The sequence below is a fragment of the Scomber scombrus genome, chromosome 10, assembly GCF_963691925.1.
Source record: "Scomber scombrus chromosome 10, fScoSco1.1, whole genome shotgun sequence".
Lineage (NCBI taxonomy): Eukaryota > Metazoa > Chordata > Actinopteri > Scombriformes > Scombridae > Scomber > Scomber scombrus.
In genome coordinates, this window is record NC_084979.1 from 2,551,582 (window position 1) to 2,579,158 (window position 27,577).

Consider the following 27,577-nt stretch of genomic DNA (forward strand, 5'->3'; position numbering starts at 1 on the left):
TCCGCCACTCAGATGGTGAGAGGAACTGTCAGTGGTGTCACAGCATCTTTAAATGGGCTTTCTGCTGGCTGTTTCCTCGCTTACGGCCACACCACCCTGAACACGCCCGATCTCGTCTGATCTCGGAAGCTAAGCAGGGTCGGGCCTGGTTAGTACTTGGATGGGAGACCGCCTGGGAATACCAGGTGCTGTAAGCTTTTTCCTCTCAGCTGTCACCAGAGGAGGGCGCTGTTGCTCCATCACCGCACACAGGGCGTTGAGAAACAAAGCTGCAATCATTCCAGCTGTGTGTGTATGCAGGGCAGAGAGGTGGCAATGAGACGCCTCACTTTCCAAGTAGTTTTGAGGGTTCCTGTGTTCACTGTTACAGCCTGTTAAAAACCTGCAATCATCTTATAAGCGCATGTACACAAATAGCCTGAGAAACAACAATTCCTATGAAAGTAATGTTAAAATATAGCATGTGTTTGATGGCTGAGACACCATTATCCGCCACTCAGATGGTGAGAGGAACTGTCAGTGGTGTCACAGCATCTTCAAATGGGCTTTCCTACTGGCTGTTTCCTCGCTTACGGCCACACCACCCTGAACACGCCCGATCTCGTCTGATCTCGGAAGCTAAACAGGGTCGGGCCTGGTTAGTACTTGGATGGGAGACCGCCTGGGAATACCAGGTGCTGTAAGCTTTTTCCTCTCAGCTGTCACCAGAGGAGGGCGCTGTTGCTCCATCACCGCACACAGGGCTTTGAGAAACAAAGCTGCAATCATTCCAGCTGTGTGTGTATGAAGGGCAGAGAGGTGGCACTGAGACACCCCACTTTCCAAGTAGTTTTGAGTGTTCTTGTTGTCACTGTTACAGCCTGTTAAAAGCCTGCAATCATCTTATAAGCGCATGTACACAAATAGCCTGAGAAACAACAATTCCTATGAAAGTAATGTTAAAGTATAGCATGTGTTTGATGGCTGAGACACCATTATCCGCCACTCAGATGGTGAGAGGAACTGTCAGTGGTGTCACAGCATCTTTAAATGGGCTTTCTGCTGGCTGTTTCCTCGCTTACGGCCACACCACCCTGAACACGCCCGATCTCATCTGATCTCGGAAGCTAAGCAGGGTCGGGCCTGGTTAGTACTTGGATGGGAGACCGCCTGGGAATACCAGGTGCTGTAAGCTTTTTCCTCTCAGCTGTCACCAGAGGAGGGCGCTGTTGCTCCATCACCGCACACAGGGCGTTGAGAAACAAAGCTGCAATCATTCCAGCTGTGTGTGTATGCAGGGCAGAGAGGTGGCAATGAGACGCCTCACTTTCCAAGTAGTTTTGAGGGTTCTTGTTGTCACTGTTACAGCCTGTTAAAAGCCTGCAATCATCTTATAAGCGCATGTACACAAATAGCCTGAGAAACAACAATTCCTATGAAAGTAATGTTAAAGTATAGCATGTGTTTGATGGCTGAGACACCATTATCCGCCACTCAGATGGTGAGAGGAACTGTCAGTGGTGTCACAGCATCTTTAAATGGGCTTTCTGCTGGCTGTTTCCTCGCTTACGGCCACACCACCCTGAACACGCCCGATCTCGTCTGATCTCGGAAGCTAAGCAGGGTCGGGCCTGGTTAGTACTTGGATGGGAGACCGCCTGGGAATACCAGGTGCTGTAAGCTTTTTCCTCTCAGCTGTCACCAGAGGAGGGCGCTGTTGCTCCATCACCGCACACAGGGCGTTGAGAAACAAAGCTGCAATCATTCCAGCTGTGTGTGTATGCAGGGCAGAGAGGTGGCAATGAGACGCCTCACTTTCCAAGTAGTTTTGAGGGTTCCTGCTGTCACTGTTACAGCCTGTTAAAAGCCTGCAATAGCGCATCTACACAAATAGCCTGAGAAACAACAATTCCTATGAAAATAATGTTAAAGTATAGCATGTGTTTGATGGCTGAGACACCATTATCCGCCACTCAGATGGTGAGAGGAACTGTCAGTGGTGTCACAGCATCTTTAAATGGGCTTTCTGCTGGCTGTTTCCTCGCTTACGGCCACACCACCCTGAACACGCCCGATCTCGTCTGATCTCGGAAGCTAAGCAGGGTCGGGCCTGGTTAGTACTTGGATGGGAGACCGCCTGGGAATACCAGGTGCTGTAAGCTTTTTCCTCTCAGCTGTCACCAGAGGAGGGCGCTGTTGCTCCATCACCGCACACAGGGCGTTGAGAAACAAAGCTGCAATCATTCCAGCTGTGTGTGTATGCAGGGCAGAGAGGTGGCAATGAGACGCCTCACTTTCCAAGTAGTTTTGAGGGTTCTTGTTGTCACTGTTACAGCCTGTTAAAAGCCTGCAATCATCTTATAAGCGCATGTACACAAATAGCCTGAGAAACAACAATTCCTATGAAAGTAATGTTAAAATATAGCATGTGTTTGATGGCTGAGACACCATTATCCGCCACTCAGATGGTGAGAGGAACTGTCAGTGGTGTCACAGCATCTTTAAATGGGCTTTCTGCTGGCTGTTTCCTCGCTTGCGGCCACACCACCCTGAACACGCCCGATCTCGTCTGATCTCGGAAGCTAAGCAGGGTCGGGCCTGGTTAGTACTTGGATGGGAGACCGCCTGGGAATACCAGGTGCTGTAAGCTTTTTCCTCTCAGCTGTCACCAGAGGAGGGCGCTGTTGCTCCATCACCGCACACAGGGCGTTGAGAAACAAAGCTGCAATCATTCCAGCTGTGTGTGTATGAAGGGCAGAGAGGTGGCACTGAGACACCCCACTTTCCAAGTAGTTTTGAGTTTTCCTGTTGTCACTGTTACAGCCTGTTAAAAGCCTGCAATCATCTTATAAGCGCATGTACACATAGCCTGAGAAAGAACTATTCCTATGAAAGTAATGTTAAAGTATAGCATGTGTTTGATGGCTGAGACACCATTATCCGCCACTCAGATGGTGAGAGGAACTGTCAGTGGTGTCACAGCATCTTTAAATGGGCTTTCTGCTGGCTGTTTCCTCGCTTACGGCCACACCACCCTGAACACGCCCGATCTCGTCTGATCTCGGAAGCTAAGCAGGGTCGGGCCTGGTTAGTACTTGGATGGGAGACCGCCTGGGAATACCAGGTGCTGTAAGCTTTTTCCTCTCAGCTGTCACCAGAGGAGGGCGCTGTTGCTCCATCACCGCACACAGGGCGTTGAGAAACAAAGCTGCAATCATTCCAGCTGTGTGTGTATGCAGGGCAGAGAGGTGGCAATGAGACGCCTCACTTTCCAAGTAGTTTTGAGTGTTCTTGTTGTCACTGTTACAGCCTGTTAAAAGCCTGCAATCATCTTATAAGCGCATGTACACAAATAGCCTGAGAAACAACAATTCCTATGAAAGTAATGTTAAAGTATAGCATGTGTTTGATGGCTGAGACACCATTATCCGCCACTCAGATGGTGAGAGGAACTGTCAGTGGTGTCACAGCATCTTTAAATGGGCTTTCTGCTGGCTGTTTCCTCGCTTACGGCCACACCACCCTGAACACGCCCGATCTCGTCTGATCTCGGAAGCTAAGCAGGGTCGGGCCTGGTTAGTACTTGGATGGGAGACCGCCTGGGAATACCAGGTGCTGTAAGCTTTTTCCTCTCAGCTGTCACCAGAGGAGGGCGCTGTTGCTCCATCACCGCACACAGGGCGTTGAGAAACAAAGCTGCAATCATTCCAGCTGTGTGTGTATGAAGGGCAGAGAGGTGGCACTGAGACACCCCACTTTCCAAGTAGTTTTGAGGGTTCCTGCTGTCACTGTTACAGCCTGTTAAAAGCCTGCAATCATCTTATAAGCGCATGTACACAAATAGCCTGAGAAACAACTATTCCTATGAAAGTAATGTTAAAGTATAGCATGTGTTTGATGGCTGAGACACCATTATCCGCCACTCAGATGGTGAGAGGAGTGGTGTCACAGCATCTTTAAATGGGCTTTCTGCTGGCTGTTTCCTCGCTTACAGCCACACCACCCTGAACACGCCCGATCTCGTCTGATCTCGGAAGCTAAGCAGGGTCGGGCCTGGTTAGTACTTGGATGGGAGACCGCCTGGGAATACCAGGTGCTGTAAGCTTTTTCCTCTCAGCTGTCACCAGAGGAGGGCGCTGTTGCTCCATCACCGCACACAGGGCGTTGAGAAACAAAGCTGCAATCATTCCAGCTGTGTGTGTATGAAGGGCAGAGAGGTGGCACTGAGACACCCCACTTTCCAAGTAGTTTTGAGTGTTCCTGCTGTCACTGTTACAGCCTGTTAAAAGCCTGCAATCATCTTATAAGCGCATGTACACAAATAGCCTGAGAAACAACTATTCCTATGAAAGTAATGTTAAAGTATAGCATGTGTTTGATGGCTGAGACACCATTATCCGCCACTCAGATGGTGAGAGGAACTGTCAGTGGTGTCACAGCATCTTTAAATGGGCTTTCTGCTGGCTGTTTCCTCGCTTACGGCCACACCACCCTGAACACGCCCGATCTCGTCTTATCTCGGAAGCTAAGCAGGGTCGGGCCTGGTTAGTACTTGGATGGGAGACCGCCTGGGAATACCAGGTGCTGTAAGCTTTTTCCTCTCAGCTGTCACCAGAGGAGGGCGCTGTTGCTCCATCACCACACACAGGGCGTTGAGAAACAAAGCTGCAATCATTCCAGCTGTGTGTGTATGCAGGGCAGAGAGGTGGCAATGAGACGCCTCACTTTCCAAGTAGTTTTGAGGGTTCCTGTGTTCACTGTTACAGCCTGTTAAAAGCCTGCAATCATCTTATAAGCGCATGTACACAAATAGCCTGAGAAACAACAATTCCTATGAAAGTAATGTTAAAGTATAGCATGTGTTTGATGGCTGAGACACCATTATCCGCCACTCAGATGGTGAGAGGAACTGTCAGTGGTGTCACAGCATCTTTAAATGGGCTTTCTGCTGGCTGTTTCCTCGCTTACGGCCACACCACCCTGAACACGCCCGATCTCGTCTGATCTCGGAAGCTAAGCAGGGTCGGGCCTGGTTAGTACTTGGATGGGAGACCGCCTGGGAATACCAGGTGCTGTAAGCTTTTTCCTCTCAGCTGTCACCAGAGGAGGGGGCTGTTGCTCCATCACCGCACACAGGGCGTTGAGAAACAAAGCTGCAATCATTCCAGCTGTGTGTGTATGAAGGGCAGAGAGGTGGCACTGAGACACCCCACTTTCCAAGTAGTTTTGAGTGTTCCTGTTGTCACTGTTACAGCCTGTTAAAAGCCTGCAATCATCTTATAAGCGCATGTACACATAGCCTGAGAAAGAACTATTCCTATGAAAGTAATGTTAAAGTATAGCATGTGTTTGATGGCTGAGACACCATTATCCGCCACTCAGATGGTGAGAGGAACTGTCAGTGGTGTCACAGCATCTTTAAATGGGCTTTCTGCTGGCTGTTTCCTCGCTTACGGCCACACCACCCTGAACACGCCCGATCTCGTCTGATCTCGGAAGCTAAGCAGGGTCGGGCCTGGTTAGTACTTGGATGGGAGACCGCCTGGGAATACCAGGTGCTGTAAGCTTTTTCCTCTCAGCTGTCACCAGAGTAGGGCGCTGTTGCTCCATCACCGCACACAGGGCGTTGAGAAACAAAGCTGCAATCATTCCAGCTGTGTGTGTATGCAGGGCAGAGAGGTGGCAATGAGACGCCTCACTTTCCAAGTAGTTTTGAGTGTTCTTGTTGTCACTGTTACAGCCTGTTAAAAGCCTGCAATCATCTTATAAGCGCATGTACACAAATAGCCTGAGAAACAACTATTCCTATGAAAGTAATGTTAAAGTATAGCATGTGTTTGATGGCTGAGACACCATTATCCGCCACTCAGATGGTGAGAGGAACTGTCAGTGGTGTCACAGCATCTTTAAATGGGCTTTCTGCTGGCTGTTTCCTCGCTTACGGCCACACCACCCTGAACACGCCCGATCTCGTCTGATCTCGGAAGCTAAGCAGGGTCGGGCCTGGTTAGTACTTGGATGGGAGACCGCCTGGGAATACCAGGTGCTCTAAGCTTTTTCCTCTCAGCTGTCACCAGAGGAGGGCGCTGTTGCTCCATCACCGCACACAGGGCGTTGAGAAACAAAGCTGCAATCATTCCAGCTGTGTGTGTATGAAGGGCAGAGAGGTGGCACTGAGACACCCCACTTTCCAAGTAGTTTTGAGTGTTCCTGCTGTCACTGTTACAGCCTGTTAAAAGCCTGCAATCATCTTATAAGCGCATGTACACAAATAGCCTGAGAAACAACTATTCCTATGAAAGTAATGTTAAAGTATAGCATGTGTTTGATGGCTGAGACACCATTATCCGCCACTCAGATGGTGAGAGGAACTGTCAGTGGGGTCACAGCATCTTTAAATGGGCTTTCTCCTGGCTGTTTCCTCGCTTACGGCCACACCACCCTGAACACGCCCGATCTCGTCTGATCTCGGAAGCTAAGCAGGGTCGGGCCTGGTTAGTACTTGGATGGGAGACCGCCTGGTAATACCAGGTGCTGTAAGCTTTTTCCTCTCAGCTGTCACCAGAGGAGGGCGCTGTTGCTCCATCACCGCACACAGGGCGTTGAGAAACAAAGCTGCAATCATTCCAGCTGTGTGTGTATGCAGGGCAGAGAGGTGGCAATGAGACGCCTCACTTTCCAAGTATTTTTGAGTGTTCCTTTTGTCACTGTTACAGCCTGTTAAAAGCCTGCAATCATCTTATAAGCGCATGTACACAAATAGCCTGGGAAACAACAATTCCTATGAAAGTAATGTTAAAGTATAGCATGTGTTTGATGGCTGAGACACCATTATCCGCCACTCAGATGGTGAGAGGAACTGTCAGTGGTGTCACAGCATCTTTAAATGGGCTTTCTGCTGGCTGTTTCCTCGCTTACGGCCACACCACCCTGAACACGCCCGATCTCGTCTGATCTCGGAAGCTAAGCAGGGTAGGGCCTGGTTAGTACTTGGATGGGAGACCGCCTGGGAATACCAGGTGCTGTAAGCTTTTTCCTCTCAGCTGTCACCAGAGGAGGGCGCTGTTGCTCCATCACCGCACACAGGGCGTTGAGAAACAAAGCTGCAATCATTCCAGCTGTGTGTGTATGCAGGGCAGAGAGGTGGCAATGAGACGCCTCACTTTCCAAGTAGTTTTGAGGGTTCCTGTTGTCACTGTTACAGCCTGTTAAAAGCCTGCAATCATCTTATAAGCGCATGTACACAAATAGCCTGGGAAACAACAATTCCTATGAAAGTAATGTTAAAGTATAGCATGTGTTTGATGGCTGAGACACCATTATCCGCCACTCAGATGGTGAGAGGAACTGTCAGTGGTGTCACAGCATCTTTAAATGGGCTTTCTGCTGGCTGTTTCCTCGCTTACGGCCACACCACCCTGAACACGCCCGATCTCGTCTGATCTCGGAAGCTAAGCAGGGTAGGGCCTGGTTAGTACTTGGATGGGAGACCGCCTGGGAATACCAGGTGCTGTAAGCTTTTTCCTCTCAGCTGTCACCAGAGGAGGGCGCTGTTGCTCCATCACCGCACACAGGGCGTTGAGAAACAAAGCTGCAATCATTCCAGCTGTGTGTGTATGCAGGGCAGAGAGGTGGCAATGAGACGCCTCACTTTCCAAGTAGTTTTGAGGGTTCCTGTTGTCACTGTTACAGCCTGTTAAAAGCCTGCAATCATCTTATAAGCGCATGTACACAAATAGCCTGGGAAACAACAATTCCTATGAAAGTAATGTTAAAGTATAGCATGTGTTTGATGGCTGAGACACCATTATCCGCCACTCAGATGGTGAGAGGAACTGTCAGTGGTGTCCCAGCATCTTTTAATGGGCTTTCTGCTGGCTGTTTCCTCGCTTACGGCCACACCACCCTGAACACGCCCGATCTCGTCTGATCTCGGAAGCTAAGCAGGTTCGGGCCTGGTTAGTACTCGGATGGTAGACCGCCTGGGAATACCAGGTGCTGTAAGCTTTTTCCTCTCAGCTGTCACCAGAGGAGGGCGCTGTTGCTCCATCACCGCACACAGGGCGTTGAGAAACAAAGCTGCAATCATTCCAGCTGTGTGTGTATGCAGGGCAGAGAGGTGGCACTGAGACGCCTCACTTTCCAAGTAGTTTTGAGGGTTCCTGTGTTCACTGTTACAGCCTGTTAAAAGCCTGCAATCATCTTATAAGCGCATGTACACAAATAGCCTGAGAAACAACAATTCCTATGAAAGTAATGTTAAAGTATAGCATGTGTTTGATGGCTGAGACACCATTATCCGCCATTCAGATGGTGAGAGGAACTGTCAGTGGTGTCACAGCATCTTTAAATGGGCTTTCTGCTGGCTGTTTCCTCGCTTACGGCCACACCACCCTGAACACGCCCGATCTCGTCTGATCTCGGAAGCTAAGCAGGGTAGGGCCTGGTTAGTACTTGGATGGGAGACCGCCTGGGAATACTAGGTGCTGTAAGCTTTTTCCTCTCAGCTGTCACCAGAGGAGGGCGCTGTTGCTCCATCACCGCACACAGGGCGTTGAGAAACAAAGCTGCAATCATTCCAGCTGTGTGTGTATGCAGGGCAGAGAGGTGGCAATGAGACGCCTCACTTTCCAAGTAGTTTTGAGGGTTCCTGTTGTCACTGTTACAGCCTGTTAAAAGCCTGCAATCATCTTATAAGCGCATGTACACAAATAGCCTGGGAAACAACAATTCCTATGAAAGTAATGTTAAAGTATAGCATGTGTTTGATGGCTGAGACACCATTATCCGCCACTCAGATGGTGAGAGGAACTGTCAGTGGTGTCCCAGCATCTTTTAATGGGCTTTCTGCTGGCTGTTTCCTCGCTTACGGCCACACCACCCTGAACACGCCCGATCTCGTCTGATCTCGGAAGCTAAGCAGGTTCGGGCCTGGTTAGTACTCGGATGGTAGACCGCCTGGGAATACCAGGTGCTGTAAGCTTTTTCCTCTCAGCTGTCACCAGAGGAGGGCGCTGTTGCTCCATCACCGCACACAGGGCGTTGAGAAACAAAGCTGCAATCATTCCAGCTGTGTGTGTATGCAGGGCAGAGAGGTGGCACTGAGACGCCTCACTTTCCAAGTAGTTTTGAGGGTTCCTGTGTTCACTGTTACAGCCTGTTAAAAGCCTGCAATCATCTTATAAGCGCATGTACACAAATAGCCTGAGAAACAACAATTCCTATGAAAGTAATGTTAAAGTATAGCATGTGTTTGATGGCTGAGACACCATTATCCGCCATTCAGATGGTGAGAGGAACTGTCAGTGGTGTCACAGCATCTTTAAATGGGCTTTCTGCTGGCTGTTTCCTCGCTTACGGCCACACCACCCTGAACACGCCCGATCTCGTCTGATCTCGGAAGCTAAGCAGGGTCGGGCCTGGGTAGTACTTGGATGGGAGACAGCCTGGGAATACCAGGTGCTGTAAGCTTTTTCCTCTCAGCTGTCACCAGAGGAGGGCGCTGTTGCTCCATCACCGCACACAGGGCGTTGAGAAACAAAGCTGCAATCATTCCAGCTGTGTGTGTATGAAGGGCAGAGAGGTGGCACTGAGACACCCCACTTTCCAAGTAGTTTTGAGTGTTCCTGTTGTCACTGTTACAGCCTGTTAAAAGCCTGCAATCATCTTATAAGCGCATGTACACAAATAGCCTGAGAAACAACAATTCCTATGAAAGTAATGTTAAAGTATAGCATGTGTTTGATGGCAGAGACACCATTATCCGCCACTCAGATGGTGAGAGGAACTGTCAGTGGTGTCACAGCATCTTTAAATGGGCTTTCTGCTGGCTGTTTCTTCGCTTACGGCCACACCACCATGAACACGCCCGATCTCGTCTGATCTCGGAAGCTAAGCAGGGTCGGGCCTGGTTAGTACTTGGATGGGAGACCGCCTGGGAATACCAGGTGCTGTAAGCTTTTTCCTCTCAGCTGTCACCAGAGGAGGGCGCTGTTGCTCCATCACCGCACACAGGGCGTTGAGAAACAAAGCTGCAATCATTCCAGCTGTGTGTGTATGCAGGGCAGAGAGGTGGCAATGAGACGCCTCACTTTCCAAGTAGTTTTGAGGGTTCCTGTGTTCACTGTTACAGCCTGTTAAAAGCCTGCAATCATCTTATAAGCGCATGTACACAAATAGCCTGAGAAACAACAATTCCTATGAAAGTAATGTTAAAGTATAGCATGTGTTTGATGGCTGAGACACCATTATCCGCCACTCAGATGGTGAGAGGAACTGTCAGTGGGGTCACAGCATCTTTAAATGGGCTTTCTGCTGGCTGTTTCCTCGCTTACGGCCACACCACCCTGAACACGCCCGATCTCGTCTGATCTCGGAAGCTAAGCAGGTTCGGGCCTGGTTAGTACTTGGATGGGAGACCGCCTGGGAATACCAGGTGCTGTAAGCTTTTTCCTCTCAGCTGTCACCAGAGGAGGGCGCTGTTGCTCCATCACCGCACACAGGGCGTTGAGAAATAAAGCTGCAATCATTCCAGCTGTGTGTGTATGAAGGGCAGAGAGGTGGCAATGAGACGCCTCACTTTCCAAGTAGTTTTGAGGGTTCCTGTTGTCACTGTTACAGCCTGTTAAAAGCCTGCAATCATCTTATAAGCGCATGTACACAAATAGCCTGGGAAACAACAATTCCTATGAAAGTAATGTTAAAGTATAGCATGTGTTTGATGGCTGAGACACCATTATCCGCCACTCAGATGGTGAGAGGAACTGTCAGTGGTGTCACAGCATCTTTAAATGGGCTTTCTGCTGGCTGTTTCCTCGCTTACGGCCACACCACCCTGAACACGCCCGATCTCATCTGATCTCGGAAGGTAAGCAGGGTCGGGCCTGGTTAGTACTTGGATGGGAGACCGCCTGGGAATACCAGGTGCTGTAATCTTTTTCCTCTCAGCTGTCACCAGAGGAGGGCGCTGTTGCTCCATCACCGCACACAGGGCGTTGAGAAACAAAGCTGCAATCATTCCAGCTGTGTGTGTATGAAGGGCAAAGAGGTGGCACTGAGACACCCCACTTTCCAAGTAGTTTTGAGTGTTCCTGCTGTCACTGTTACAGCCTGTTAAAAGCCTGCAATCATCTTATAAGCGCATGTACACAAATAGCCTGAGAAACAACTATTCCTATGAAAGTAATGTTAAAGTATAGCATGTGTTTGATGGCTGAGACACAATTATCCGCCACTCAGATGGTGAGAGGAACTGTCAGTGGTGTCACAGCATCTTTAAATGGGTTTTCTGCTGGCTGTTTCCTCGCTTACGGCCACATCACCCTGAACACGCCCGATCTCGTCTGATCTCGGAAGCTAAGCAGGGTCGGGCCTGGTTAGTACTTGGATGGGAGACCGCCTGGGAATACCAGGTGCTGTAAGCTTTTTCCTCTCAGCTGTCACCAGAGGAGGGCGCTGTTGCTCCATCACCGCACACAGGGCGTTGAGAAACAAAGCTGCAATCATTCCAGCTGTGTGTGTATGCAGGGCAGAGAGGTGGCACTGAGACGCCTCACTTTCCAAGTAGTTTTGAGGGTTCCTGTTGTCACTGTTACAGCCTGTTAAAAGCCTGCAATCATCTTATAAGCGCATGTACACAAATAGCCTGAGAAACAACAATTCCTATGAAAGTAATGTTAAAATATAGCATGTGTTTGATGGCTGAGACACCATTATCCGCCACTCAGATGGTGAGAGGAACTGTCAGTGGTGTCACAGCATCTTTAAATGGGCTTTTTGCTGGCTGTTTCCTCGCTTACGGCCACACCACCCTGAACACGCCCGATCTCGTCTGATCTCGGAAGCTAAGCAGGGTCCGGCCTGGTTAGTACTTGCATGGGAGACCGCCTGGGAATACCAGGTGCTGTAAGCTTTTTCCTCTCAGCTGTCACCAGATGAGGGCGCTGTTGCTCCATCACCGCACACAGGGCGTTGAGAAACAAAGCTGCAATCATTCTAAGCTGTGTGTGTATGCAGGGCAGAGAGGTGGCACTGAGACGCCTCACTTTCCAAGTAGTTTTGAGGGTTCCTGTGTTCACTGTTACAGCCTGTTAAAAGCCTGCAATCATCTTATAAGCGCATGTACACAAATAGCCTGAGAAACAACAATTCCTATGAAAGTAATGTTAAAGTATAGCATGTGTTTGATGGCTGAGACACCATTATCCGCCACTCAGATGGTGAGAGGAACTGTCAGTGGTGTCCCAGCATCTTTTAATGGGCTTTCTGCTGGCTGTTTCCTCGCTTTTGGCCACACCACCCTGAACACGCCCGATCTCGTCTGATCTCGGAAGCTAAGCAGGTTCGGGTCTGGTTATTACTTGGATGGTAGACCGCATGGGAATACCAGGTGCTGTAAGCTTTTTCCTCTCAGCTGTCACCAGAGGAGGGCGCTGTTGCTCCATCACCGCACACAGGGCGTTGAGAAACAAAGCTGCAATCATTCCAGCTGTGTGTGTATGCAGGGCAGAGAGGTGGCACTGAGACGCCTCACTTTCCAAGTGGTTTTGAGGGTTCCTGTGTTCACTGTTACAGCCTGTTAAAAGCCTGCAATCATCTTATAAGCGCATGTACACAAATAGCCTGAGAAACAACTATTCCTATGAAAGTAATGTTAAAGTATAGCATGTGTTTGATGGCTGAGACACAATTATCCGCCACTCAGATGGTGAGAGGAACTGTCAGTGGTGTCACAGCATCTTTAAATGGGTTTTCTGCTGGCTGTTTCCTCGCTTACGGCCACATCACCCTGAACACGCCCGATCTCGTCTGATCTCGGAAGCTAAGCAGGGTCGGGCCTGGTTAGTACTTGGATGGGAGACCGCCTGGGAATACCAGGTGCTGTAAGCTTTTTCCTCTCAGCTGTCACCAGAGGAGGGCGCTGTTGCTCCATCACCGCACACAGGGCGTTGAGAAACAAAGCTGCAATCATTCCAGCTGTGTGTGTATGCAGGGCAGAGAGGTGGCACTGAGACGCCTCACTTTCCAAGTAGTTTTGAGGGTTCCTGTTGTCACTGTTACAGCCTGTTAAAAGCCTGCAATCATCTTATAAGCGCATGTACACAAATAGCCTGAGAAACAACAATTCCTATGAAAGTAATGTTAAAATATAGCATGTGTTTGATGGCTGAGACACCATTATCCGCCACTCAGATGGTGAGAGGAACTGTCAGTGGTGTCACAGCATCTTTAAATGGGCTTTCTGCTGGCTGTTTCCTCGCTTTCGGCCACACCACCCTGAACACGCCCGATCTCGTCTGATCTCGGAAGCTAAGCAGGGTCGGGCCTGGTTAGTACTTGGATGGGAGACCGCCTGGGAATACCAGGTGCTGTAAGCTTTTTCCTCTCAGCTGTCACCAGAGGAGGGCGCTGTTGCTCCATCACCGCACACAGGGCGTTGAGAAACAAAGCTGCAATCATTCCAGCTGTGTGTGTATGCAGGGCAGAGCGGTGGCAATGAGACGCCTCACTTTCCAAGTAGTTTTGAGGGTTCCTGTTGTCACTGTTACAGCCTGTTAAAAGCCTGCAATCATCTTATAAGCGCATGTACACAAATAGCCTGAGAAACAACTATTCCTATGAAAGTAATGTTAAAGTATAGCATGTGTTTGATGGCTGAGACACCATTATCCGCCACTCAGATGGTGAGAGGAACTGTCAGTGGTGTCACAGCATCTTTAAATGGGCTTTCTGCTGGCTGTTTCCTCGCTTACGGCCACACCACCCTGAACACGCCCGATCTCGTCTGATCTCGGAAGCTAAGCAGGGTCGGGCCTGGTTAGTACTTGGATGGGAGACCGCCTGGGAATACCAGGTGCTCTAAGCTTTTTCCTCTCAGCTGTCACCAGAGGAGGGCGCTGTTGCTCCATCACCGCACACAGGGCGTTGAGAAACAAAGCTGCAATCATTCCAGCTGTGTGTGTATGAAGGGCAGAGAGGTGGCACTGAGACACCCCACTTTCCAAGTAGTTTTGAGTGTTCCTGCTGTCACTGTTACAGCCTGTTAAAAGCCTGCAATCATCTTATAAGCGCATGTACACAAATAGCCTGAGAAACAACTATTCCTATGAAAGTAATGTTAAAGTATAGCATGTGTTTGATGGCTGAGACACCATTATCCGCCACTCAGATGGTGAGAGGAACTGTCAGTGGGGTCACAGCATCTTTAAATGGGCTTTCTCCTGGCTGTTTCCTCGCTTACGGCCACACCACCCTGAACACGCCCGATCTCGTCTGATCTCGGAAGCTAAGCAGGGTCGGGCCTGGTTAGTACTTGGATGGGAGACCGCCTGGGAATACCAGGTGCTGTAAGCTTTTTCCTCTCAGCTGTCACCAGAGGAGGGCGCTGTTGCTCCATCACCGCACACAGGGCGTTGAGAAACAAAGCTGCAATCATTCCAGCTGTGTGTGTATGCAGGGCAGAGAGGTGGCAATGAGACGCCTCACTTTCCAAGTATTTTTGAGTGTTCCTTTTGTCACTGTTACAGCCTGTTAAAAGCCTGCAATCATCTTATAAGCGCATGTACACAAATAGCCTGGGAAACAACAATTCCTATGAAAGTAATGTTAAAGTATAGCATGTGTTTGATGGCTGAGACACCATTATCCGCCACTCAGATGGTGAGAGGAACTGTCAGTGGTGTCACAGCATCTTTAAATGGGCTTTCTGCTGGCTGTTTCCTCGCTTACGGCCACACCACCCTGAACACGCCCGATCTCGTCTGATCTCGGAAGCTAAGCAGGGTAGGGCCTGGTTAGTACTTGGATGGGAGACCGCCTGGGAATACCAGGTGCTGTAAGCTTTTTCCTCTCAGCTGTCACCAGAGGAGGGCGCTGTTGCTCCATCACCGCACACAGGGCGTTGAGAAACAAAGCTGCAATCATTCCAGCTGTGTGTGTATGCAGGGCAGAGAGGTGGCAATGAGACGCCTCACTTTCCAAGTAGTTTTGAGGGTTCCTGTTGTCACTGTTACAGCCTGTTAAAAGCCTGCAATCATCTTATAAGCGCATGTACACAAATAGCCTGGGAAACAACAATTCCTATGAAAGTAATGTTAAAGTATAGCATGTGTTTGATGGCTGAGACACCATTATCCGCCACTCAGATGGTGAGAGGAACTGTCAGTGGTGTCACAGCATCTTTAAATGGGCTTTCTGCTGGCTGTTTCCTCGCTTACGGCCACACCACCCTGAACACGCCCGATCTCGTCTGATCTCGGAAGCTAAGCAGGGTAGGGCCTGGTTAGTACTTGGATGGGAGACCGCCTGGGAATACCAGGTGCTGTAAGCTTTTTCCTCTCAGCTGTCACCAGAGGAGGGCGCTGTTGCTCCATCACCGCACACAGGGCGTTGAGAAACAAAGCTGCAATCATTCCAGCTGTGTGTGTATGCAGGGCAGAGAGGTGGCAATGAGACGCCTCACTTTCCAAGTAGTTTTGAGGGTTCCTGTTGTCACTGTTACAGCCTGTTAAAAGCCTGCAATCATCTTATAAGCGCATGTACACAAATAGCCTGGGAAACAACAATTCCTATGAAAGTAATGTTAAAGTATAGCATGTGTTTGATGGCTGAGACACCATTATCCGCCACTCAGATGGTGAGAGGAACTGTCAGTGGTGTCCCAGCATCTTTTAATGGGCTTTCTGCTGGCTGTTTCCTCGCTTACGGCCACACCACCCTGAACACGCCCGATCTCGTCTGATCTCGGAAGCTAAGCAGGTTCGGGCCTGGTTAGTACTCGGATGGTAGACCGCCTGGGAATACCAGGTGCTGTAAGCTTTTTCCTCTCAGCTGTCACCAGAGGAGGGCGCTGTTGCTCCATCACCGCACACAGGGCGTTGAGAAACAAAGCTGCAATCATTCCAGCTGTGTGTGTATGCAGGGCAGAGAGGTGGCACTGAGACGCCTCACTTTCCAAGTAGTTTTGAGGGTTCCTGTGTTCACTGTTACAGCCTGTTAAAAGCCTGCAATCATCTTATAAGCGCATGTACACAAATAGCCTGAGAAACAACAATTCCTATGAAAGTAATGTTAAAGTATAGCATGTGTTTGATGGCTGAGACACCATTATCCGCCATTCAGATGGTGAGAGGAACTGTCAGTGGTGTCACAGCATCTTTAAATGGGCTTTCTGCTGGCTGTTTCCTCGCTTACGGCCACACCACCCTGAACACGCCCGATCTCGTCTGATCTCGGAAGCTAAGCAGGGTAGGGCCTGGTTAGTACTTGGATGGGAGACCGCCTGGGAATACTAGGTGCTGTAAGCTTTTTCCTCTCAGCTGTCACCAGAGGAGGGCGCTGTTGCTCCATCACCGCACACAGGGCGTTGAGAAACAAAGCTGCAATCATTCCAGCTGTGTGTGTATGCAGGGCAGAGAGGTGGCAATGAGACGCCTCACTTTCCAAGTAGTTTTGAGGGTTCCTGTTGTCACTGTTACAGCCTGTTAAAAGCCTGCAATCATCTTATAAGCGCATGTACACAAATAGCCTGGGAAACAACAATTCCTATGAAAGTAATGTTAAAGTATAGCATGTGTTTGATGGCTGAGACACCATTATCCGCCACTCAGATGGTGAGAGGAACTGTCAGTGGTGTCCCAGCATCTTTTAATGGGCTTTCTGCTGGCTGTTTCCTCGCTTACGGCCACACCACCCTGAACACGCCCGATCTCGTCTGATCTCGGAAGCTAAGCAGGTTCGGGCCTGGTTAGTACTCGGATGGTAGACCGCCTGGGAATACCAGGTGCTGTAAGCTTTTTCCTCTCAGCTGTCACCAGAGGAGGGCGCTGTTGCTCCATCACCGCACACAGGGCGTTGAGAAACAAAGCTGCAATCATTCCAGCTGTGTGTGTATGCAGGGCAGAGAGGTGGCACTGAGACGCCTCACTTTCCAAGTAGTTTTGAGGGTTCCTGTGTTCACTGTTACAGCCTGTTAAAAGCCTGCAATCATCTTATAAGCGCATGTACACAAATAGCCTGAGAAACAACAATTCCTATGAAAGTAATGTTAAAGTATAGCATGTGTTTGATGGCTGAGACACCATTATCCGCCATTCAGATGGTGAGAGGAACTGTCAGTGGTGTCACAGCATCTTTAAATGGGCTTTCTGCTGGCTGTTTCCTCGCTTACGGCCACACCACCCTGAACACGCCCGATCTCGTCTGATCTCGGAAGCTAAGCAGGGTCGGGCCTGGGTAGTACTTGGATGGGAGACAGCCTGGGAATACCAGGTGCTGTAAGCTTTTTCCTCTCAGCTGTCACCAGAGGAGGGCGCTGTTGCTCCATCACCGCACACAGGGCGTTGAGAAACAAAGCTGCAATCATTCCAGCTGTGTGTGTATGAAGGGCAGAGAGGTGGCACTGAGACACCCCACTTTCCAAGTAGTTTTGAGTGTTCCTGTTGTCACTGTTACAGCCTGTTAAAAGCCTGCAATCATCTTATAAGCGCATGTACACAAATAGCCTGAGAAACAACAATTCCTATGAAAGTAATGTTAAAGTATAGCATGTGTTTGATGGCAGAGACACCATTATCCGCCACTCAGATGGTGAGAGGAACTGTCAGTGGTGTCACAGCATCTTTAAATGGGCTTTCTGCTGGCTGTTTCTTCGCTTACGGCCACACCACCATGAACACGCCCGATCTCGTCTGATCTCGGAAGCTAAGCAGGGTCGGGCCTGGTTAGTACTTGGATGGGAGACCGCCTGGGAATACCAGGTGCTGTAAGCTTTTTCCTCTCAGCTGTCACCAGAGGAGGGCGCTGTTGCTCCATCACCGCACACAGGGCGTTGAGAAACAAAGCTGCAATCATTCCAGCTGTGTGTGTATGCAGGGCAGAGAGGTGGCAATGAGACGCCTCACTTTCCAAGTAGTTTTGAGGGTTCCTGTGTTCACTGTTACAGCCTGTTAAAAGCCTGCAATCATCTTATAAGCGCATGTACACAAATAGCCTGAGAAACAACAATTCCTATGAAAGTAATGTTAAAGTATAGCATGTGTTTGATGGCTGAGACACCATTATCCGCCACTCAGATGGTGAGAGGAACTGTCAGTGGGGTCACAGCATCTTTAAATGGGCTTTCTGCTGGCTGTTTCCTCGCTTACGGCCACACCACCCTGAACACGCCCGATCTCGTCTGATCTCGGAAGCTAAGCAGGTTCGGGCCTGGTTAGTACTTGGATGGGAGACCGCCTGGGAATACCAGGTGCTGTAAGCTTTTTCCTCTCAGCTGTCACCAGAGGAGGGCGCTGTTGCTCCATCACCGCACACAGGGCGTTGAGAAATAAAGCTGCAATCATTCCAGCTGTGTGTGTATGAAGGGCAGAGAGGTGGCAATGAGACGCCTCACTTTCCAAGTAGTTTTGAGGGTTCCTGTTGTCACTGTTACAGCCTGTTAAAAGCCTGCAATCATCTTATAAGCGCATGTACACAAATAGCCTGGGAAACAACAATTCCTATGAAAGTAATGTTAAAGTATAGCATGTGTTTGATGGCTGAGACACCATTATCCGCCACTCAGATGGTGAGAGGAACTGTCAGTGGTGTCACAGCATCTTTAAATGGGCTTTCTGCTGGCTGTTTCCTCGCTTACGGCCACACCACCCTGAACACGCCCGATCTCATCTGATCTCGGAAGGTAAGCAGGGTCGGGCCTGGTTAGTACTTGGATGGGAGACCGCCTGGGAATACCAGGTGCTGTAATCTTTTTCCTCTCAGCTGTCACCAGAGGAGGGCGCTGTTGCTCCATCACCGCACACAGGGCGTTGAGAAACAAAGCTGCAATCATTCCAGCTGTGTGTGTATGAAGGGCAAAGAGGTGGCACTGAGACACCCCACTTTCCAAGTAGTTTTGAGTGTTCCTGCTGTCACTGTTACAGCCTGTTAAAAGCCTGCAATCATCTTATAAGCGCATGTACACAAATAGCCTGAGAAACAACTATTCCTATGAAAGTAATGTTAAAGTATAGCATGTGTTTGATGGCTGAGACACAATTATCCGCCACTCAGATGGTGAGAGGAACTGTCAGTGGTGTCACAGCATCTTTAAATGGGTTTTCTGCTGGCTGTTTCCTCGCTTACGGCCACATCACCCTGAACACGCCCGATCTCGTCTGATCTCGGAAGCTAAGCAGGGTCGGGCCTGGTTAGTACTTGGATGGGAGACCGCCTGGGAATACCAGGTGCTGTAAGCTTTTTCCTCTCAGCTGTCACCAGAGGAGGGCGCTGTTGCTCCATCACCGCACACAGGGCGTTGAGAAACAAAGCTGCAATCATTCCAGCTGTGTGTGTATGCAGGGCAGAGAGGTGGCACTGAGACGCCTCACTTTCCAAGTAGTTTTGAGGGTTCCTGTTGTCACTGTTACAGCCTGTTAAAAGCCTGCAATCATCTTATAAGCGCATGTACACAAATAGCCTGAGAAACAACAATTCCTATGAAAGTAATGTTAAAATATAGCATGTGTTTGATGGCTGAGACACCATTATCCGCCACTCAGATGGTGAGAGGAACTGTCAGTGGTGTCACAGCATCTTTAAATGGGCTTTTTGCTGGCTGTTTCCTCGCTTACGGCCACACCACCCTGAACACGCCCGATCTCGTCTGATCTCGGAAGCTAAGCAGGGTCCGGCCTGGTTAGTACTTGCATGGGAGACCGCCTGGGAATACCAGGTGCTGTAAGCTTTTTCCTCTCAGCTGTCACCAGATGAGGGCGCTGTTGCTCCATCACCGCACACAGGGCGTTGAGAAACAAAGCTGCAATCATTCTAAGCTGTGTGTGTATGCAGGGCAGAGAGGTGGCACTGAGACGCCTCACTTTCCAAGTAGTTTTGAGGGTTCCTGTGTTCACTGTTACAGCCTGTTAAAAGCCTGCAATCATCTTATAAGCGCATGTACACAAATAGCCTGAGAAACAACAATTCCTATGAAAGTAATGTTAAAGTATAGCATGTGTTTGATGGCTGAGACACCATTATCCGCCACTCAGATGGTGAGAGGAACTGTCAGTGGTGTCCCAGCATCTTTTAATGGGCTTTCTGCTGGCTGTTTCCTCGCTTTTGGCCACACCACCCTGAACACGCCCGATCTCGTCTGATCTCGGAAGCTAAGCAGGTTCGGGTCTGGTTATTACTTGGATGGTAGACCGCATGGGAATACCAGGTGCTGTAAGCTTTTTCCTCTCAGCTGTCACCAGAGGAGGGCGCTGTTGCTCCATCACCGCACACAGGGCGTTGAGAAACAAAGCTGCAATCATTCCAGCTGTGTGTGTATGCAGGGCAGAGAGGTGGCACTGAGACGCCTCACTTTCCAAGTAGTTTTGAGGGTTCCTGTGTTCACTGTTACAGCCTGTTAAAAGCCTGCAATCATCTTATAAGCGCATGTACACAAATAGCCTGAGAAACAACTATTCCTATGAAAGTAATGTTAAAGTATAGCATGTGTTTGATGGCTGAGACACAATTATCCGCCACTCAGATGGTGAGAGGAACTGTCAGTGGTGTCACAGCATCTTTAAATGGGTTTTCTGCTGGCTGTTTCCTCGCTTACGGCCACATCACCCTGAACACGCCCGATCTCGTCTGATCTCGGAAGCTAAGCAGGGTCGGGCCTGGTTAGTACTTGGATGGGAGACCGCCTGGGAATACCAGGTGCTGTAAGCTTTTTCCTCTCAGCTGTCACCAGAGGAGGGCGCTGTTGCTCCATCACCGCACACAGGGCGTTGAGAAACAAAGCTGCAATCATTCCAGCTGTGTGTGTATGCAGGGCAGAGAGGTGGCACTGAGACGCCTCACTTTCCAAGTAGTTTTGAGGGTTCCTGTTGTCACTGTTACAGCCTGTTAAAAGCCTGCAATCATCTTATAAGCGCATGTACACAAATAGCCTGAGAAACAACAATTCCTATGAAAGTAATGTTAAAATATAGCATGTGTTTGATGGCTGAGACACCATTATCCGCCACTCAGATGGTGAGAGGAACTGTCAGTGGTGTCACAGCATCTTTAAATGGGCTTTCTGCTGGCTGTTTCCTCGCTTTCGGCCACACCACCCTGAACACGCCCGATCTCGTCTGATCTCGGAAGCTAAGCAGGGTCGGGCCTGGTTAGTACTTGGATGGGAGACCGCCTGGGAATACCAGGTGCTGTAAGCTTTTTCCTCTCAGCTGTCACCAGAGGAGGGCGCTGTTGCTCCATCACCGCACACAGGGCGTTGAGAAACAAAGCTGCAATCATTCCAGCTGTGTGTGTATGCAGGGCAGAGCGGTGGCAATGAGACGCCTCACTTTCCAAGTAGTTTTGAGGGTTCCTGTTGTCACTGTTACAGCCTGTTAAAAGCCTGCAATCATCTTATAAGCGCATGTACACAAATAGCCTGGGAAACAACAATTCCTATGAAAGTAATGTTAAAGTATAGCATGTGTTTGATGGCTGAGACACCATTATCCGCCACTCAGATGGTGAGAGGAACTGTCAGTGGTGTCACAGCATCTTTAAATGGGCTTTCTGCTGGCTGTTTCCTCGCTTACGGCCACACCACCCTGAACACGCCCGATCTCGTCTGATCTCGGAAGCTAAGCAGGGTCGGGCCTGGTTAGTACTTGGATGGGAGACCGCCTGGGAATACCAGGTGCTGTAAGCTTTTTCCTCTCAGCTGTCACCAGAGGAGGGCGCTGTTGCTCCATCACCGCACACAGGGCGTTGAGAAACAAAGCTGCAATCATTCCAGCTGTGTGTGTATGAAGGGCAGAGAGGTGGCACTGAGACACCCCACTTTCTAAGTAGTTTTGAGTGTTCCTGTTGTCACTGTTACAGCCTGTTAAAAGCCTGCAATCATCTTATAAGCGCATGTACACAAATAGCCTGAGAAACAACAATTCCTATGAAAGTAATGTTAAAGTATAGCATGTGTTTGATGGCTGAGACACAATTATCCGCCACTCAGATGGTGAGAGGAACTGTCAGTGGTGTCACAGCATCTTTAAATGGGCTTTCTGCTGGCTGTTTCTTCGCTTACGGCCACACCACCATGAACACGCCCGATCTCGTCTGATCTCGGAAGCTAAGCAGGGTCGGGCCTGGTTAGTACTTGGATGGGAGACCGCCTGGGAATACCAGGTGCTGTAAGCTTTTTCCTCTCAGCTGTCACCAGAGGAGGGCGCTGTTGCTCCATCACCGCACACAGGGCGTTGAGAAACAAAGCTGCAATCATTCCAGCTGTGTGTGTATGCAGGGCAGAGAGGTGGCAATGAGACGCCTCACTTTCCAAGTAGTTTTGAGGGTTCCTGTTGTCACTGTTACAGCCTGTTAAAAGCCTGCAATCATCTTATAAGCGCATGTACACAAATAGCCTGAGAAACAACAATTCCTATGAAAGTAATGTTAAAGTATAGCATGTGTTTGATGGCTGAGACACCATTATCCGCCACTCAGATGGTGAGAGGAGTGGTGTCACAGCATCTTTAAATGGGCTTTCTGCTGGCTGTTTCTTCGCTTACGGCCACACCACCCTGAACACGCCCGATCTCGTCTGATCTCGGAAGCTAAGCAGGGTCGGGCCTGGTTAGTACTTGGATGGGAGACCGCCTGGGAATACCAGGTGCTGTAAGCTTTTTCCTCTCAGCTGTCACCAGAGGAGGGCGCTGTTGCTCCATCACCACACACAGGGCGTTGAGAAACAAAGCTGCAATCATTCCAGCTGTGTGTGTATGAAGGGCCGAGAGGTGGCACTGAGACACCCCACTTTCCAAGTAGTTTTGAGTGTTCCTGCTGTCACTGTTACAGCCTGTTAAAAGCCTGCAATCATCTTATAAGCGCATGTACACAAATAGCCTGAGAAACAACTATTCCTATGAAAGTAATGTTAAAGTATAGCAAGTGTTTGATGGCTGAGACACCATTATCCGCCACTCAGATGGTGAGAGGAACTGTCAGTGGTGTCACAGCATCTTTAAATGGGCTTTCTGCTGGCTGTTTCCTCGCTTACGGCCACACCACCCTGAACACGCCCGATCTCGTCTGATCTCGGAAGCTAAGCAGGGTCGGGCCTGGTTAGTACTTGGATGGGAGACCGCCTGGGAATACCAGGTGCTGTAAGCTTTTTCCTCTCAGCTGTCACCAGAGGAGGGCGCTGTTGCTCCATCACCGCACACAGGGCGTTGAGAAACAAAGCTGCAATCATTCCAGCTGTGTGTGTATGCAGGGCAGAGAGGTGGCAATGAGACGCCTCACTTTCCAAGTAGTTTTGAGGGTTCCTGTGTTCACTGTTACAGCCTGTTAAAAGCCTGCAATCATCTTATAAGCGCATGTACACAAATAGCCTGAGAAACAACAATTCCTATGAAAGTAATGTTAAAGTATAGCATGTGTTTGATGGCTGAGACACCATTATCCGCCACTCAGATGGTGAAAGGAACTGTCAGTGGGTTCACAGCATCTTTAAATGGGCTTTCTGCTGGCTGTTTCCTCGCTTTCGGCCACACCACCCTGAACACGCCCGATCTCGTCTGATCTCGGAAGCTAAGCAGGGTCGGGCCTGGTTAGTACTTGGATGGGAGACCGCCTGGGAATACCAGGTGCTGTAAGCTTTTTCCTCTCAGCTGTCACCAGAGGAGGGCGCTGTTGCTCCATCACCGCACACAGGGCGTTGAGAAACAAAGCTGCAATCATTCCAGCTGTGTGTGTATGCAGGGCAGAGAGGTGGCAATGAGACGCCTCACTTTCCAAGTAGTTTTGAGGGTTCCTGTTGTCACTGTTACAGCCTGTTAAAAGCCTGCAATCATCTTATAAGCGCATGTACACAAATAGCCTGGGAAACAACAATTCCTATGAAAGTAATGTTAAAGTATAGCATGTGTTTGATGGCTGAGACACCATTATCCGCCACTCAGATGGTGAGAGGAACTGTCAGTGGTGTCACAGCATCTTTAAATGGGCTTTCTGCTGGCTGTTTCCTCGCTTACGGCCACACCACCCTGAACACGCCCGATCTCGTCTGATCTCGGAAGCTAAGCAGGGTCGGGCCTGGTTAGTACTTGGATGGGAGACCGCCTGGGAATACCAGGTGCTGTAAGCTTTTTCCTCTCAGCTGTCACCAGAGGAGGACGCTGTTGCTCCATCACCGCACACAGGGCGTTGAGAAACAAAGCTGCAATCATTCCAGCTGTGTGTGTATGCAGGGCAGAGAGGTGGCAATGAGACGCCTCACTTACCAAGTAGTTTTGAGGGTTCCTGTTGTCACTGTTACAGCCTGTTAAAAGCCTGCAATCATCTTATAAGCGCATGTACACAAATAGCCTGGGAAACAACAATTCCTATGAAAGTAATGTTAAAGTATAGCATGTGTTTGATGGCTGAGACACCATTATCCGCCACTCAGATGGTGAGAGGAACTGTCAGTGGTGTCACAGCATCTTTAAATGGGCTTTCTGCTGGCTGTTTCCTCGCTTACGGCCACACCACCCTGAACACGCCCGATCTCGTCTGATCTCGGAAGCTAAGCAGGGTCGGGCCTGGTTAGTACTTGGATGGGAGACCGCCTGGGAATACCAGGTGCTGTAAGCTTTTTCCTCTCAGCTGTCACCAGAGGAGGGCGCTGTTGCTCCATCACCGCACACAGGGCGTTGAGAAACAAAGCTGCAATCATTCCAGCTGTGTGTGTATGCAGGGCAGAGAGGTGGCAATGAGACGCCTCACTTTCCAAGTAGTTTTGAGGGTTCCTGTTGTCACTGTTACAGCCTGTTAAAAGCCTGCAATCATCTTATAAGCGCATGTACACAAATAGCCTGGGAAACAACAATTCCTATGAAAGTAATGTTAAAGTATAGCATGTGTTTGATGGCTGAGACACCATTATCCGCCACTCAGATGGTGAGAGGAACTGTCAGTGGTGTCACAGCATCTTTAAATGGGCTTTCTGCTGGCTGTTTCCTCGCTTACGGCCACACCACCCTGAACACGCCCGATCTCGTCTGATCTCGGAAGCTAAGCAGGGTCGGGCCTGGTTAGTACTTGGATGGGAGACCGCCTGGGAATACCAGGTGCTGTAAGCTTTTTCCTCTCAGCTGTCACCAGAGGAGGACGCTGTTGCTCCATCACCGCACACAGGGCGTTGAGAAACAAAGCTGCAATCATTCCAGCTGTGTGTGTATGCAGGGCAGAGAGGTGGCAATGAGACGCCTCACTTACCAAGTAGTTTTGAGGGTTCCTGTTGTCACTGTTACAGCCTGTTAAAAGCCTGCAATCATCTTATAAGCGCATGTACACAAATAGCCTGAGAAACAACAATTCCTATGAAAGTAATGTTAAAGTATAGCATGTGTTTGATGGCTGAGACACCATTATCCGCCACTCAGATGGTGAGAGGAGTGGTGTCACAGCATCTTTAAATGGGCTTTCTGCTGGCTGTTTCCTCCCTTACGGCCACACCACCCTGAACACGCCCGATCTCGTCTGATCTCGGAAGCTAAGCAGGGTAGGGCCTGGTTAGTACTTGGATGGGAGACCGCCTGGGAATACCAGGTGCTGTAAGCTTTTTCCTCTCAGCTGTCACCAGAGGAGGGCGCTGTTGCTCCATCACCGCACACAGGGCGTTGAGAAACAAAGCTGCAATCATTCCAGCTGTGTGTGTATGCAGGGCAGAGAGGTGGCACTGAGACACCCCACTTTCCAAGTAGTTTTGAGTGTTCCTGTTGTCACTGTTACAGCCTGTTAAAAGCCTGCAATCATCTTATAAGCGCATGTACACAAATAGCCTGAGAAACAACAATTCCTATGAAAGTAATGTTAAAGTATAGCATGTGTTTGATGGCTGAGACACCATTATCCGCCACTCAGATGGTGAGAGGAACTGTCAGTGGTGTCACAGCATCTTTAAATGGGCTTTCTGCTGGCTGTTTCCTCGCTTACGGCCACACCACCCTGAACACGCCCGATCTCGTCTGATCTCGGAAGCTAAGCAGGGTCGGGCCTGGGTAGTACTTGGATGGGAGACAGCCTGGGAATACCAGGTGCTGTAAGCTTTTTCCTCTCAGCTGTCACCAGAGGAGGGCGCTGTTGCTCCATCACCGCACACAGGGCGTTGAGAAACAAAGCTGCAATCATTCCAGCTGTGTGTGTATGAAGGGCAGAGAGGTGGCACTGAGACACCCCACTTTCCAAGTAGTTTTGAGTGTTCCTGTTGTCACTGTTACAGCCTGTTAAAAGCCTGCAATCATCTTATAAGCGCATGTACACAAATAGCCTGAGAAACAACAATTCCTATGAAAGTAATGTTAAAGTATAGCATGTGTTTGATGGCTGAGACACCATTATCCGCCACTCAGATGGTGAGAGGAACTGTCAGTGGGGTCACAGCATCTTTAAATGGGCTTTCTGCTGGCTGTTTCCTCGCTTACGGCCACACCACCCTGAACACGCCCGATCTCGTCTGATCTCGGAAGCTAAGCAGGTTCGGGCCTGGTTAGTACTTGGATGGGAGACCGCCTGGGAATACCAGGTGCTGTAAGCTTTTTCCTCTCAGCTGTCACCAGAGGAGGGCGCTGTTGCTCCATCACCGCACACAGGGCGTTGAGAAATAAAGCTGCAATCATTCCAGCTGTGTGTGTATGAAGGGCAGAGAGGTGGCAATGAGACGCCTCACTTTCCAAGTAGTTTTGAGGGTTCCTGTTGTCACTGTTACAGCCTGTTAAAAGCCTGCAATCATCTTATAAGCGCATGTACACAAATAGCCTGGGAAACAACAATTCCTATGAAAGTAATGTTAAAGTATAGCATGTGTTTGATGGCTGAGACACCATTATCCGCCACTCAGATGGTGAGAGGAACTGTCAGTGGTGTCACAGCATCTTTAAATGGGCTTTCTGCTGGCTGTTTCCTCGCTTACGGCCACACCACCCTGAACACGCCCGATCTCATCTGATCTCGGAAGGTAAGCAGGGTCGGGCCTGGTTAGTACTTGGATGGGAGACCGCCTGGGAATACCAGGTGCTGTAATCTTTTTCCTCTCAGCTGTCACCAGAGGAGGGCGCTGTTGCTCCATCACCGCACACAGGGCGTTGAGAAACAAAGCTGCAATCATTCCAGCTGTGTGTGTATGAAGGGCAAAGAGGTGGCACTGAGACACCCCACTTTCCAAGTAGTTTTGAGTGTTCCTGCTGTCACTGTTACAGCCTGTTAAAAGCCTGCAATCATCTTATAAGCGCATGTACACAAATAGCCTGAGAAACAACTATTCCTATGAAAGTAATGTTAAAGTATAGCATGTGTTTGATGGCTGAGACACAATTATCCGCCACTCAGATGGTGAGAGGAACTGTCAGTGGTGTCACAGCATCTTTAAATGGGTTTTCTGCTGGCTGTTTCCTCGCTTACGGCCACATCACCCTGAACACGCCCGATCTCGTCTGATCTCGGAAGCTAAGCAGGGTCGGGCCTGGTTAGTACTTGGATGGGAGACCGCCTGGGAATACCAGGTGCTGTAAGCTTTTTCCTCTCAGCTGTCACCAGAGGAGGGCGCTGTTGCTCCATCACCGCACACAGGGCGTTGAGAAACAAAGCTGCAATCATT

At 49.6% G+C, this 27,577-nt stretch overlaps 55 non-coding genes and 2 pseudogenes across 55 annotated transcripts; all 57 read left to right on the top strand.

Annotated features, from left to right (window-relative positions):
* The first annotated feature begins 78 nt into the window (after positions 1–78).
* Positions 79–197, top strand: LOC133989771 (5S ribosomal RNA). The gene has a single exon (XR_009926891.1). It is a non-coding gene; the product is annotated as a 5S ribosomal RNA (ribosomal RNA).
* A 370-nt stretch (positions 198–567) lies between these two features.
* Positions 568–686, top strand: LOC133988583 (5S ribosomal RNA). Its single transcript, XR_009925787.1, has one exon. It is a non-coding gene; the product is annotated as a 5S ribosomal RNA (ribosomal RNA).
* Positions 687–1,055: 369 nt separating this feature from the next.
* LOC133989548 (5S ribosomal RNA) lies at positions 1,056–1,174 on the top strand. Its single transcript, XR_009926680.1, has one exon. It is a non-coding gene; the product is annotated as a 5S ribosomal RNA (ribosomal RNA).
* Positions 1,175–1,543: 369 nt separating this feature from the next.
* LOC133989773 (5S ribosomal RNA) lies at positions 1,544–1,662 on the top strand. The gene has a single exon (XR_009926893.1). It is a non-coding gene; the product is annotated as a 5S ribosomal RNA (ribosomal RNA).
* A 360-nt stretch (positions 1,663–2,022) lies between these two features.
* On the top strand, positions 2,023–2,141 carry LOC133989774 (5S ribosomal RNA). Its single transcript, XR_009926894.1, has one exon. It is a non-coding gene; the product is annotated as a 5S ribosomal RNA (ribosomal RNA).
* A 369-nt stretch (positions 2,142–2,510) lies between these two features.
* LOC133988590 (5S ribosomal RNA) lies at positions 2,511–2,629 on the top strand. Its single transcript, XR_009925793.1, has one exon. It is a non-coding gene; the product is annotated as a 5S ribosomal RNA (ribosomal RNA).
* A 367-nt stretch (positions 2,630–2,996) lies between these two features.
* Positions 2,997–3,115, top strand: LOC133989775 (5S ribosomal RNA). Its single transcript, XR_009926895.1, has one exon. It is a non-coding gene; the product is annotated as a 5S ribosomal RNA (ribosomal RNA).
* A 369-nt stretch (positions 3,116–3,484) lies between these two features.
* On the top strand, positions 3,485–3,603 carry LOC133989776 (5S ribosomal RNA). Its single transcript, XR_009926896.1, has one exon. It is a non-coding gene; the product is annotated as a 5S ribosomal RNA (ribosomal RNA).
* Positions 3,604–3,965: 362 nt separating this feature from the next.
* Positions 3,966–4,084, top strand: LOC133988545 (5S ribosomal RNA). The gene has a single exon (XR_009925751.1). It is a non-coding gene; the product is annotated as a 5S ribosomal RNA (ribosomal RNA).
* A 369-nt stretch (positions 4,085–4,453) lies between these two features.
* LOC133989156 (5S ribosomal RNA) lies at positions 4,454–4,572 on the top strand. The gene has a single exon (XR_009926327.1). It is a non-coding gene; the product is annotated as a 5S ribosomal RNA (ribosomal RNA).
* Positions 4,573–4,941: 369 nt separating this feature from the next.
* LOC133989777 (5S ribosomal RNA) lies at positions 4,942–5,060 on the top strand. Its single transcript, XR_009926897.1, has one exon. It is a non-coding gene; the product is annotated as a 5S ribosomal RNA (ribosomal RNA).
* A 367-nt stretch (positions 5,061–5,427) lies between these two features.
* LOC133989779 (5S ribosomal RNA) lies at positions 5,428–5,546 on the top strand. The gene has a single exon (XR_009926899.1). It is a non-coding gene; the product is annotated as a 5S ribosomal RNA (ribosomal RNA).
* Positions 5,547–5,915: 369 nt separating this feature from the next.
* On the top strand, positions 5,916–6,034 carry LOC133989073 (5S ribosomal RNA). The gene has a single exon (XR_009926248.1). It is a non-coding gene; the product is annotated as a 5S ribosomal RNA (ribosomal RNA).
* A 369-nt stretch (positions 6,035–6,403) lies between these two features.
* On the top strand, positions 6,404–6,522 carry LOC133989028 (5S ribosomal RNA). The gene has a single exon (XR_009926206.1). It is a non-coding gene; the product is annotated as a 5S ribosomal RNA (ribosomal RNA).
* A 369-nt stretch (positions 6,523–6,891) lies between these two features.
* Positions 6,892–7,010, top strand: LOC133989580 (5S ribosomal RNA). The gene has a single exon (XR_009926710.1). It is a non-coding gene; the product is annotated as a 5S ribosomal RNA (ribosomal RNA).
* A 369-nt stretch (positions 7,011–7,379) lies between these two features.
* LOC133989581 (5S ribosomal RNA) lies at positions 7,380–7,498 on the top strand. The gene has a single exon (XR_009926711.1). It is a non-coding gene; the product is annotated as a 5S ribosomal RNA (ribosomal RNA).
* A 369-nt stretch (positions 7,499–7,867) lies between these two features.
* Positions 7,868–7,986, top strand: LOC133989250 (5S ribosomal RNA). The gene has a single exon (XR_009926416.1). It is a non-coding gene; the product is annotated as a 5S ribosomal RNA (ribosomal RNA).
* A 369-nt stretch (positions 7,987–8,355) lies between these two features.
* LOC133988644 (5S ribosomal RNA) lies at positions 8,356–8,474 on the top strand. The gene has a single exon (XR_009925844.1). It is a non-coding gene; the product is annotated as a 5S ribosomal RNA (ribosomal RNA).
* A 369-nt stretch (positions 8,475–8,843) lies between these two features.
* On the top strand, positions 8,844–8,962 carry LOC133989251 (5S ribosomal RNA). Its single transcript, XR_009926417.1, has one exon. It is a non-coding gene; the product is annotated as a 5S ribosomal RNA (ribosomal RNA).
* A 369-nt stretch (positions 8,963–9,331) lies between these two features.
* On the top strand, positions 9,332–9,450 carry LOC133989053 (5S ribosomal RNA). The gene has a single exon (XR_009926230.1). It is a non-coding gene; the product is annotated as a 5S ribosomal RNA (ribosomal RNA).
* A 369-nt stretch (positions 9,451–9,819) lies between these two features.
* Positions 9,820–9,938, top strand: LOC133988870 (5S ribosomal RNA). Its single transcript, XR_009926058.1, has one exon. It is a non-coding gene; the product is annotated as a 5S ribosomal RNA (ribosomal RNA).
* Positions 9,939–10,307: 369 nt separating this feature from the next.
* Positions 10,308–10,426, top strand: LOC133988978 (5S ribosomal RNA). The gene has a single exon (XR_009926159.1). It is a non-coding gene; the product is annotated as a 5S ribosomal RNA (ribosomal RNA).
* A 369-nt stretch (positions 10,427–10,795) lies between these two features.
* On the top strand, positions 10,796–10,914 carry LOC133988810 (5S ribosomal RNA). The gene has a single exon (XR_009926002.1). It is a non-coding gene; the product is annotated as a 5S ribosomal RNA (ribosomal RNA).
* Positions 10,915–11,283: 369 nt separating this feature from the next.
* On the top strand, positions 11,284–11,402 carry LOC133988749 (5S ribosomal RNA). Its single transcript, XR_009925943.1, has one exon. It is a non-coding gene; the product is annotated as a 5S ribosomal RNA (ribosomal RNA).
* Positions 11,403–11,771: 369 nt separating this feature from the next.
* LOC133989274 (5S ribosomal RNA) lies at positions 11,772–11,890 on the top strand. The gene has a single exon (XR_009926439.1). It is a non-coding gene; the product is annotated as a 5S ribosomal RNA (ribosomal RNA).
* Positions 11,891–12,260: 370 nt separating this feature from the next.
* LOC133989381 (5S ribosomal RNA) lies at positions 12,261–12,379 on the top strand (annotated as a pseudogene).
* Positions 12,380–12,748: 369 nt separating this feature from the next.
* On the top strand, positions 12,749–12,867 carry LOC133988750 (5S ribosomal RNA). Its single transcript, XR_009925944.1, has one exon. It is a non-coding gene; the product is annotated as a 5S ribosomal RNA (ribosomal RNA).
* Positions 12,868–13,236: 369 nt separating this feature from the next.
* Positions 13,237–13,355, top strand: LOC133988766 (5S ribosomal RNA). Its single transcript, XR_009925959.1, has one exon. It is a non-coding gene; the product is annotated as a 5S ribosomal RNA (ribosomal RNA).
* Positions 13,356–13,724: 369 nt separating this feature from the next.
* On the top strand, positions 13,725–13,843 carry LOC133989074 (5S ribosomal RNA). Its single transcript, XR_009926249.1, has one exon. It is a non-coding gene; the product is annotated as a 5S ribosomal RNA (ribosomal RNA).
* Positions 13,844–14,212: 369 nt separating this feature from the next.
* On the top strand, positions 14,213–14,331 carry LOC133989780 (5S ribosomal RNA). The gene has a single exon (XR_009926900.1). It is a non-coding gene; the product is annotated as a 5S ribosomal RNA (ribosomal RNA).
* A 369-nt stretch (positions 14,332–14,700) lies between these two features.
* On the top strand, positions 14,701–14,819 carry LOC133989582 (5S ribosomal RNA). Its single transcript, XR_009926712.1, has one exon. It is a non-coding gene; the product is annotated as a 5S ribosomal RNA (ribosomal RNA).
* Positions 14,820–15,188: 369 nt separating this feature from the next.
* Positions 15,189–15,307, top strand: LOC133989583 (5S ribosomal RNA). Its single transcript, XR_009926713.1, has one exon. It is a non-coding gene; the product is annotated as a 5S ribosomal RNA (ribosomal RNA).
* A 369-nt stretch (positions 15,308–15,676) lies between these two features.
* LOC133989252 (5S ribosomal RNA) lies at positions 15,677–15,795 on the top strand. The gene has a single exon (XR_009926418.1). It is a non-coding gene; the product is annotated as a 5S ribosomal RNA (ribosomal RNA).
* Positions 15,796–16,164: 369 nt separating this feature from the next.
* LOC133988646 (5S ribosomal RNA) lies at positions 16,165–16,283 on the top strand. Its single transcript, XR_009925846.1, has one exon. It is a non-coding gene; the product is annotated as a 5S ribosomal RNA (ribosomal RNA).
* Positions 16,284–16,652: 369 nt separating this feature from the next.
* On the top strand, positions 16,653–16,771 carry LOC133989253 (5S ribosomal RNA). The gene has a single exon (XR_009926419.1). It is a non-coding gene; the product is annotated as a 5S ribosomal RNA (ribosomal RNA).
* Positions 16,772–17,140: 369 nt separating this feature from the next.
* LOC133989054 (5S ribosomal RNA) lies at positions 17,141–17,259 on the top strand. Its single transcript, XR_009926231.1, has one exon. It is a non-coding gene; the product is annotated as a 5S ribosomal RNA (ribosomal RNA).
* A 369-nt stretch (positions 17,260–17,628) lies between these two features.
* Positions 17,629–17,747, top strand: LOC133988871 (5S ribosomal RNA). The gene has a single exon (XR_009926059.1). It is a non-coding gene; the product is annotated as a 5S ribosomal RNA (ribosomal RNA).
* Positions 17,748–18,116: 369 nt separating this feature from the next.
* LOC133988979 (5S ribosomal RNA) lies at positions 18,117–18,235 on the top strand. Its single transcript, XR_009926160.1, has one exon. It is a non-coding gene; the product is annotated as a 5S ribosomal RNA (ribosomal RNA).
* Positions 18,236–18,604: 369 nt separating this feature from the next.
* LOC133988811 (5S ribosomal RNA) lies at positions 18,605–18,723 on the top strand. Its single transcript, XR_009926003.1, has one exon. It is a non-coding gene; the product is annotated as a 5S ribosomal RNA (ribosomal RNA).
* A 369-nt stretch (positions 18,724–19,092) lies between these two features.
* Positions 19,093–19,211, top strand: LOC133988752 (5S ribosomal RNA). Its single transcript, XR_009925946.1, has one exon. It is a non-coding gene; the product is annotated as a 5S ribosomal RNA (ribosomal RNA).
* A 369-nt stretch (positions 19,212–19,580) lies between these two features.
* LOC133989275 (5S ribosomal RNA) lies at positions 19,581–19,699 on the top strand. Its single transcript, XR_009926440.1, has one exon. It is a non-coding gene; the product is annotated as a 5S ribosomal RNA (ribosomal RNA).
* A 370-nt stretch (positions 19,700–20,069) lies between these two features.
* Positions 20,070–20,188, top strand: LOC133989382 (5S ribosomal RNA; annotated as a pseudogene).
* A 369-nt stretch (positions 20,189–20,557) lies between these two features.
* LOC133988753 (5S ribosomal RNA) lies at positions 20,558–20,676 on the top strand. The gene has a single exon (XR_009925947.1). It is a non-coding gene; the product is annotated as a 5S ribosomal RNA (ribosomal RNA).
* Positions 20,677–21,045: 369 nt separating this feature from the next.
* Positions 21,046–21,164, top strand: LOC133988767 (5S ribosomal RNA). The gene has a single exon (XR_009925960.1). It is a non-coding gene; the product is annotated as a 5S ribosomal RNA (ribosomal RNA).
* A 369-nt stretch (positions 21,165–21,533) lies between these two features.
* Positions 21,534–21,652, top strand: LOC133989781 (5S ribosomal RNA). The gene has a single exon (XR_009926901.1). It is a non-coding gene; the product is annotated as a 5S ribosomal RNA (ribosomal RNA).
* A 369-nt stretch (positions 21,653–22,021) lies between these two features.
* On the top strand, positions 22,022–22,140 carry LOC133988872 (5S ribosomal RNA). The gene has a single exon (XR_009926060.1). It is a non-coding gene; the product is annotated as a 5S ribosomal RNA (ribosomal RNA).
* Positions 22,141–22,502: 362 nt separating this feature from the next.
* Positions 22,503–22,621, top strand: LOC133989782 (5S ribosomal RNA). Its single transcript, XR_009926902.1, has one exon. It is a non-coding gene; the product is annotated as a 5S ribosomal RNA (ribosomal RNA).
* A 369-nt stretch (positions 22,622–22,990) lies between these two features.
* On the top strand, positions 22,991–23,109 carry LOC133989783 (5S ribosomal RNA). The gene has a single exon (XR_009926903.1). It is a non-coding gene; the product is annotated as a 5S ribosomal RNA (ribosomal RNA).
* A 369-nt stretch (positions 23,110–23,478) lies between these two features.
* Positions 23,479–23,597, top strand: LOC133988768 (5S ribosomal RNA). The gene has a single exon (XR_009925961.1). It is a non-coding gene; the product is annotated as a 5S ribosomal RNA (ribosomal RNA).
* A 369-nt stretch (positions 23,598–23,966) lies between these two features.
* LOC133989785 (5S ribosomal RNA) lies at positions 23,967–24,085 on the top strand. The gene has a single exon (XR_009926905.1). It is a non-coding gene; the product is annotated as a 5S ribosomal RNA (ribosomal RNA).
* Positions 24,086–24,454: 369 nt separating this feature from the next.
* On the top strand, positions 24,455–24,573 carry LOC133989786 (5S ribosomal RNA). The gene has a single exon (XR_009926906.1). It is a non-coding gene; the product is annotated as a 5S ribosomal RNA (ribosomal RNA).
* A 369-nt stretch (positions 24,574–24,942) lies between these two features.
* LOC133989787 (5S ribosomal RNA) lies at positions 24,943–25,061 on the top strand. The gene has a single exon (XR_009926907.1). It is a non-coding gene; the product is annotated as a 5S ribosomal RNA (ribosomal RNA).
* A 362-nt stretch (positions 25,062–25,423) lies between these two features.
* Positions 25,424–25,542, top strand: LOC133988800 (5S ribosomal RNA). The gene has a single exon (XR_009925992.1). It is a non-coding gene; the product is annotated as a 5S ribosomal RNA (ribosomal RNA).
* Positions 25,543–25,911: 369 nt separating this feature from the next.
* Positions 25,912–26,030, top strand: LOC133989055 (5S ribosomal RNA). The gene has a single exon (XR_009926232.1). It is a non-coding gene; the product is annotated as a 5S ribosomal RNA (ribosomal RNA).
* Positions 26,031–26,399: 369 nt separating this feature from the next.
* LOC133988980 (5S ribosomal RNA) lies at positions 26,400–26,518 on the top strand. Its single transcript, XR_009926161.1, has one exon. It is a non-coding gene; the product is annotated as a 5S ribosomal RNA (ribosomal RNA).
* Positions 26,519–26,887: 369 nt separating this feature from the next.
* Positions 26,888–27,006, top strand: LOC133988812 (5S ribosomal RNA). Its single transcript, XR_009926004.1, has one exon. It is a non-coding gene; the product is annotated as a 5S ribosomal RNA (ribosomal RNA).
* A 369-nt stretch (positions 27,007–27,375) lies between these two features.
* On the top strand, positions 27,376–27,494 carry LOC133988754 (5S ribosomal RNA). Its single transcript, XR_009925948.1, has one exon. It is a non-coding gene; the product is annotated as a 5S ribosomal RNA (ribosomal RNA).
* The last annotated feature ends 83 nt before the right edge of the window (positions 27,495–27,577 follow it).